The sequence below is a fragment of the Saimiri boliviensis genome, chromosome 13 (assembly GCF_048565385.1).
Source record: "Saimiri boliviensis isolate mSaiBol1 chromosome 13, mSaiBol1.pri, whole genome shotgun sequence".
Taxonomy (NCBI): domain Eukaryota; kingdom Metazoa; phylum Chordata; class Mammalia; order Primates; family Cebidae; genus Saimiri; species Saimiri boliviensis.
Genome location: NC_133461.1, coordinates 57,952,701 through 57,959,934, shown reverse-complemented (window position 1 = coordinate 57,959,934; position 7,234 = coordinate 57,952,701).

Sequence of the window (7,234 nt, the reverse complement as noted above, 5' to 3'; positions counted from 1 at the left end):
CCTGATATTCTCAGCTCCAGCCACATTAACCTTTTTGCTATTTCAGAAAAATGCCATGGTTGTATTCGCCTCAGGACTTTTCAGCAGCCTGGAGTTCTCTTTCCCCATATTCTCCCATAGATGGTTCCTTCAGTTCTCAGTTTCAATGCCCTATGCTCAGGGAGGGGTTTCCTGACCACCAAATTCATAGCATTGTCCTCCTACTCCATCACTTATTAACTCATTTCTCTCATATTTTTCCACAGCATGAATCACCCTCTGAAATTGTTTAGTCTGTTTACTTACTGTCTGTTTTCATTAGATTGTCAACTCCAACACCTAGAGCATGTTTGGCACATAAGAGACCTCCATATTTGTGATGGTGGCTGTTAAAATGCTCTGCTGTAAGGCACAGTAGACAAAATAATCCAGAGGACAACAGAGCCTGATTTAGATATAGAAATTTGTTTATCCTTATGCAAATTAATGTGTGGGAAAGTTCATAATTTCACAGACACTTAAGGCCTAATTTTACTTTCAAAATGCCCCAGGGAACCTCAAAAAACTCCCAGCTGGAAAATATCTGTCTTAGTATAGTTTTTAGAACATCTTAATATTCTGTTTTACAAGTAAATATACTATTCCCTCTTTAGCTCCAAAGTCTTGTCTAATGCTTGGGTTATTTTAGTAACCATTTTTAGACATTTCAGTTTTCAGCTATAACATGAACTTGAGAGTAAAAGTAGAGTTACATAACAAGTGAACAGCCTCCTCAATTATGACTAACTTTATGTATTTGTCTCACCATTTGTATATACAATAATATGTATGCTGGAAATCCTAGTGAAACCTAAATGATCTCATTTTTAATCAGTGGACTTCGATCCTTCTGGGATTTCAAAGTAACCCTTTCTAGGAAAGAAAGCTCACTTACATTTGCTGCTTTAATTTTCAGATAAAATTAATCTACTATGACACACTGTTCTCATTAGCTAAGCAAATGAGTTTACAGAATCTAGGTGGGCAATTCTTAGTGTAAAAGAAACAGCCATTTGACTCCAATTAAACAGATATGGCTTAGTAAATTTCTAGTACTTTCACAAATTCAGCGATGTCATTTTAGATATTGTCAAGTAAATTTGATAGTACAGAATTAACAAAGAAAAAAAAATGCAATCCAGCTAGCTTCCTTTGCTCAAGATACTTGAAATGGAGTGGGGGCTACACAGCATGTATTCTAGAGAATTTAAATTTTTTAAATGTTAAACATTCCTAATTCAGCACAAAGAAGTGTTGTTTATGTAGTATTGTTGACTTATAAAACATTTGGGGCTCTGTTTACTTAAATACATCACCAGAGTTACTCTTTAATTAATAAGATGCTGATGTACTATTTAGTAAATGACTCCCACAGTGAATTAAATGACCTCCTTTTCTCTAGGAAAACAAAACCAAAACTGTCTTCTTGTGAATTTAATTTATACCTAATTTATGATCAGTGTTAATTTTGATTTTAAACACATATTCTTTTATTTAAAGCTGACTTGTGACTTATGCTCTGACTGGCACTAACTAGATTTACAAAACTGCTTGGTTTTCATGTTCACTAGTATCAATTGGTAACACCATTGTTAGTTGACAGCTCAACTGCATTGGATTATTTGGTGTTAACTGGAAATTTGTTAGGACACTTTTCTTGATATTGCAAAATTTCTGAGTTATGGTCAAAATTGTGTCTGCCAAAATCATATATTGGAACTCTAACCCCATATGTGACTATATTTGGAGACAGGGCCTCTGAGGAGGTGATTAATGCTAAGTGAAGTCCCTAGTGTCCTTTTAAGAAGAAGAAATGTCAGAGAGCTCTCTCTCTCTCCCTGTGTACACAGAGAAGAGGCCATTTAATAACACAGTGTAAGGCAGCCATCTACACATCAGGAAGTGAGATCTCACTAGAAATCAACCCTACTGGCATGATCTTGGACTTCTAGTCTTCATGACTGTGAAAGGTAAATTTCTGTTATTTAAGCCCTTCAGTCTGTGGTAATTTTGTTATGGCAGTCTTCAAAACTAACACATTCTTTATTTTGAGAAGCATGTTTGATATATTTAATGCTTTTGAGAATGACTGATCAGTGATGCTGCAAAGGACTATATAGAAAAAACTAGAGAGGAGCCCCTGAGAAATTAAAACTATCATTGAAACATCTGAGACGCAACATACCAACAACTATGAATAAATATACATTGAAGGCACATCAAAAATCTTTCCACAATTGGTCTGGGTTTGATAAAAACGTATTTGTTTTAAACCATATTCAGACTGATTCAGGTAATAAATTATCTGAAGAATTTGATTAAGAGCTATAGGATTTATAGCTAATATTAGCAAGAGTTCCCAAGATACTGCTATAGTGAACTTTCAGTGCAATATGCATTGATTCATACAGGTAAGGGTGACTCTGCAGAGAAATGAAATACTGAGTCAAGTTATTTTCACACTGCCCTTGCCTAAAATGAGTTTTAATGTGGGATGGTCACAGTTTGGGTATAACAATCTGGGATGAAAGAGTGATGGGGTTCATGCTGCAGGGTCCCAAGGTGGTTGCTTAGTTCCAGGATAGTTTCTCTAAGCTCTCTGCTAGAGAAGAATTATAATTTGGGCTACCTGGCTTTTTTCATTCATATCCTCTTAGAAAGAAAAAGAATTCTAAGAGGGTATGAATGAAAAAAGCCAAGTAACCCAAATCACAATTTCACCTACAGCACAAAGTTGTGTTGTAGGTGAAAATCACCAAGTCTTAAAAATACAGCTGAGAATAAGTAAGAAGAGAGAGGTAATCCCCCTAAGGACATTCTTCCTCACTGAAGGCCTTTTAAGTGACCTCAGGAAGATCACAGAATAGAAGTTCTCCCAGCTTAACCCCTACCCCACACACAGAAATGCAATCAGAAACTATTCAAAGACAAAAAATACCGTCTCAATTGTATGACCAGTGGGTGTCTCTACTTCATCAACTGGAGAAGTGGAGACACCCACTGGTCACACAATTGAGAGAAGTTGCCAGCAGTAAGAGAAGCCACCGTTTTATATTACATTACACCTCCCTCAAGCCATCAGAACTCCACTCCCAGAGAATCTCCTAGACCTGAGATTTCTGAGGTCAAAGGAGAGACTTGGAGTAGACATCTGATCTCCCGACCAGTCATGGAATCATGGAAAGCCTTACTCAGGTCCCATCCCATGGGAATCATTGGAAGTGCCAGAAGTACTGAAGCTCCTGGGGTAAATTGGGGGATGAAAAGCAGGGGTGCTGATTGAAGTAACTAGCATGGAGACCTTGGCAGCTGCTCTGCAGTCTGATCAGCAGAAATACCAAGCTGAGGAGACTGAATGGTGCCACAGGGCTGCAGGGGCCATAGTAAACAGGAAGGGCAGATCCTGGCCAGGTTTCTCACAAAACCCAGGTGCTTGAGTGTAGCCTTTCTCTGACCTGGAAACAACTGAAAGGTCAGTAGTTAAGTTCCAGTGTTTAAGTCTTCCACAGACAGGGCAATTCATTAGTTGTGCATTGTTTTAGTTCTGGTGCTCACTATAAGCCCTCCCCAGAATAGGATGACAGCAGACCAATAATTGAGTTCTGATATTAAGTAGTAAAGGTCTAAAACCACCAAGGAACACCTGCAAAAGATGGAAGGGGTGGCTGTCTCCTCAAATGCACAGGTATCAATGTAAAGTACAAGAATTGTGAAAACTCAGGAAAATATGACACTACCTAAAGAAACCAACAAAGCTCCAGTAGTGGACTCAGAATTAAAGATCTATAGTATGTCTGACAAAGACTTCAAAATAATCCTTTTAAATACCTTTCAACTGTTCTTAAAAATCGTTGTTGACTACCTCACCAACCTGTCTTGTAAGCCTGCCTCTGTGATCTGACTTGCTAAGGTTAGGCCCTGGAGAGTTGGTCAAGGTTGGATTATGTGGGGGGTTGTAGATGACATCAATGAGTTTGGATTTTCTTTTTCCTCTGTGCCATCACACAAAAGCACAACAACATGTTTGGTTTACATTTTAAGTAAATGTTTGGTATAGGTCACAGCAGGTTAAGAATGAAATTAGGGAGACTAGCTTCAGTAGAAGAGGCAAAAAACTATGGTACCTGTATAAAGTTTGCAGTAGTGAACATGGAAAACAGTGGATGGATGCAGGTAACAATTTGGAGATAGAGCCAATAGAAGTTGCTGATGAACTGAATGAGAGGGTGGTAATACACAAAAAAAGGCAGAAGTGAGAATAACATCTGCATCTGGGGCTCCAGTAATTAGGCAGTGGTTCCATTTGTGAAAATTGAATATGTTGTATGAAGCAGGTTTTCAGAATAAAATCAAGAATCCTATTTTGGACATGTTAGTTTTGAGATTTCTGTTAAATATCAAAGGTAAGATGGTTAGATTCAGTATCATGGAGCTCAGTGAAATGAGTTCCTTGAGATACAAATTTGGAAGTTATACTTTTAAATGTTCAACTGGCATTTAAAGTCATGGATATGGATGAAATCACCTGGGGAGGGGCATTTAGGTAAGGTGAAAAATGAAAAGATTAATCCACAATCTTTGTTTTCAAATAATGTATATGAGAAAACATACATCTATATATCTATATGTATACCTATATATAATTATGTAAGTAGTAGAACTCCAAATTTTATCCATCCCCCTCAACTCACTGCCTCCAAGCTCCATTTTTGTTCTTCTGACTGCAGATAATTTATTCCCTAATAAGATAGTTGAATCTATAACCAAATTTAGACCTCTTTTCTACTTTCCTTTGAATCAGCTTCTCCTTGAATTGACAGGAATGATTGAATCTTGTATTATTTTAGCAGAAAACAAAACAAAACAATCATCACTACCCCTTGAAGCTTTGCTTTTCTGCCCAGGTAAAACATCTGAATGTGGTGCTCCAGAATCCTCTTGCAATTCAGAAGATGTGTTGACATCAAAAATATTTTATACTTGAGAATAATTGTTTATTTGGAACAAAAAAAATTCTTGATTCAGTATAACATACTGGTGCTCTTCTTCTACCTCCCATGGATGTTTGCAGACATCTGCCCAAATAATGGCTCAACTTGCCTGTTTCATTAATGAAAAACAAGTTCACCTGACAATGCAAATAATGACAGGAGAAGGAAAAATGGCAAGGTAAAAGTGGCACTTTATAATTCTCAAGAGGTAAGAAATAGCATTTCATTTTAAAGAAGAAAAATGTGCTATTCAAAAAATGACTTTCAATTTCATGTTTAAGATCTGATATCCCCTCCCAAAGAATACCTTCCCTCATCTTTGCTTTTGTTATATAGTCTTACTATTTAATGTTTTATAACTTGGGCTAGATAAAAGTCCCACTTTTGAGAAAATTGAACAAGGGCAAGGATTTTTTTCTGTTTTTTTTTTTTTTTTTAACAGTGAAAACAGTAACAAATATGGTAACTCTGGAGATTACTTTTACATTTAAAAATAAATTTAATTAAGTTATGAAATACATGTGTAGGACGTACAGGCTTGTTATATAGGTAAATATCTGCCATTGTGGTTTGCCATAGCCATCACCTAGGTATTAAGTCTCACATGCGTTAGCTATTTATGCTGATGCTCTCTTTCTCCACTGTGCCCCGCTAACAGGTCCCAGTGTGTGTTGTTCTCCTCCCTGTGTTCATGTATTCTCATTGTTCAGCTCCCACTTATAAGTGAGAACCTGCAGTGTTTGGTTTTCTGTTCCTGTGTTAGTTTGCTGAGAATAATGGCTTCCAGCTACATTCATGTTCCTGCAAATGGCATTATCTTGTTCACTTTTATGGCTGCATAGTATTCCATGGTATATGTGCAGCACATTTTCTTTATCCAGTCTATCTTTGATGAACATTTGGGTTGATTCCATGTCTTTGCTAGTGTGAATAGTGCTTCAATAAACATACATGAGCATGTACCTTTATAACAGCATGATTTATATTACATTGGGTGAACATTCAGTAATGAGATTGCTGGGTGAAATAGTGTTTCTCGTTCTAGGTCTTTGAGGAATGGCCACACTGCCTTTCACAATGGTTGAACTTATTTACATTTCTACCAACAGTGTAAAAACATTTCTATTTCTCCATAGCCTTGCCAGCATGTGTTGTTTCTTGACTTTTTAATAATTGTCATTCAGACTTGTGTGAGATGATATCTCACTGTGGTTTTGATTTGCATTTCTCTAATGAACAATGATGCTGATCTTTGTTTCATATATTTGTTGGTCACATAAATGTCTTCTTTTGAGAAGTGTCTGTTCATGTCCTTTGCCCACTTTTTAATGGATTGTTTGTTTTTTTCTTGTAAATTTGTTTAAGTTATTTGTAGATTCTGGACATTAGACCTTTGTCAGATGGATAAACTGAAAAAAATTTCTCCCATTCTATAGGTTGTCTGTTCACTCTGATGATAGTATATTTTGCTGTGCAGAAGCTGTTTAGTTTCATTAGATCCCATTTGTCAATTTTTGCTTTTCCTGCAATTGCTTTTGATGTTTTCATCATGAAATCTTTGCCTGTGCCTATGTCCTGAATGGTATCATATAAATTTTATTCCAGGGTTTTTACAGTGTTGGGTTTTACATTTAAGTATTTAATCCATCTTGAGGTAATTTATGTATAAGGTGTAAGGAAGGGATCCAGTTTTAATTTTTTGCATATGGCTAGCCAGTTCTCTCAGCACTATTTATTAAATCAGGAATCCTTTCCCCATTGCTTGTTTTTGTCAGGTTTGTTGAAAATCAGATGGTTATAGATGTGTGGTCTTATTTCTGAGATCGCTATTCTCTTCCATTGGTCTATGTGACTGTTTTTGTATGAGTACCATGATGTTTTGGTTACTGTAGTCTTGTAATATGATTTGAAGTTGGGGTAGCATGATGTCTTCCTTTTTATTCTTTTTGCTTAGGATTATCTTTGCTGCATGGACTCTTTTTTTGTTTCATATAAATTTTAAAGTAGTTTTTTTCTAATTCTGTGAAGAATGTCAATGGTAGTTTAATGGGAATAGCATTGAGTTTATAAATTACTCTCAGCAAAAAACTGGAAGGATTCCCCTTGAAAATGGTACGAAACAAGGATGCCCTCTCTCGCCTCCCTATTCGACATAATATTGGAAGTTCTGGCCAGGGCAATCAGGCAAGAGAAAGAAATAAAGCATATTCGAATAGGAAGAGAGG